Source organism: Egretta garzetta, unplaced genomic scaffold (genome assembly GCF_000687185.1).
Source record: "Egretta garzetta isolate BGI_Z169 unplaced genomic scaffold, ASM68718v1 scaffold219, whole genome shotgun sequence".
Lineage (NCBI taxonomy): Eukaryota > Metazoa > Chordata > Aves > Pelecaniformes > Ardeidae > Egretta > Egretta garzetta.
In genome coordinates, this window is record NW_009260671.1 from 132,442 (window position 1) to 132,671 (window position 230).

The 230-nt window shown below is 70.9% G+C and overlaps 1 protein-coding gene across 1 annotated transcript in view; it reads right to left on the bottom strand.

The window, feature by feature from the left end:
* DES (desmin) overlaps positions 1-230 on the bottom strand; it is a 15,835-nt gene that overhangs the window by 8,542 nt on the left and 7,063 nt on the right. The window lies entirely within an intron of this gene.

The following is a 230-nucleotide window of genomic DNA, read 5'->3' on the forward strand; positions in this document are numbered from 1 at the left end:
GGGGGGGTGGCTGGGGTGTGGGCTGTGCCAGGGGAGGGGCAGTGCCACAGGCTGCCTGGAAGGCGCGGGGAGGAGACAGAGGTTTCCAGGCAGTGCTGGCACACGGGGTGACAGGAACCCGACCCCTGTTTGTTCTGCACCCTGCTCCTCCCCTGACATTCAGGGGTCCTCCATGCTGCCACCCCCAGCCTCCCAGCGTCAGGGGCTCTGCCCCACCGGCCCCCCGGCCC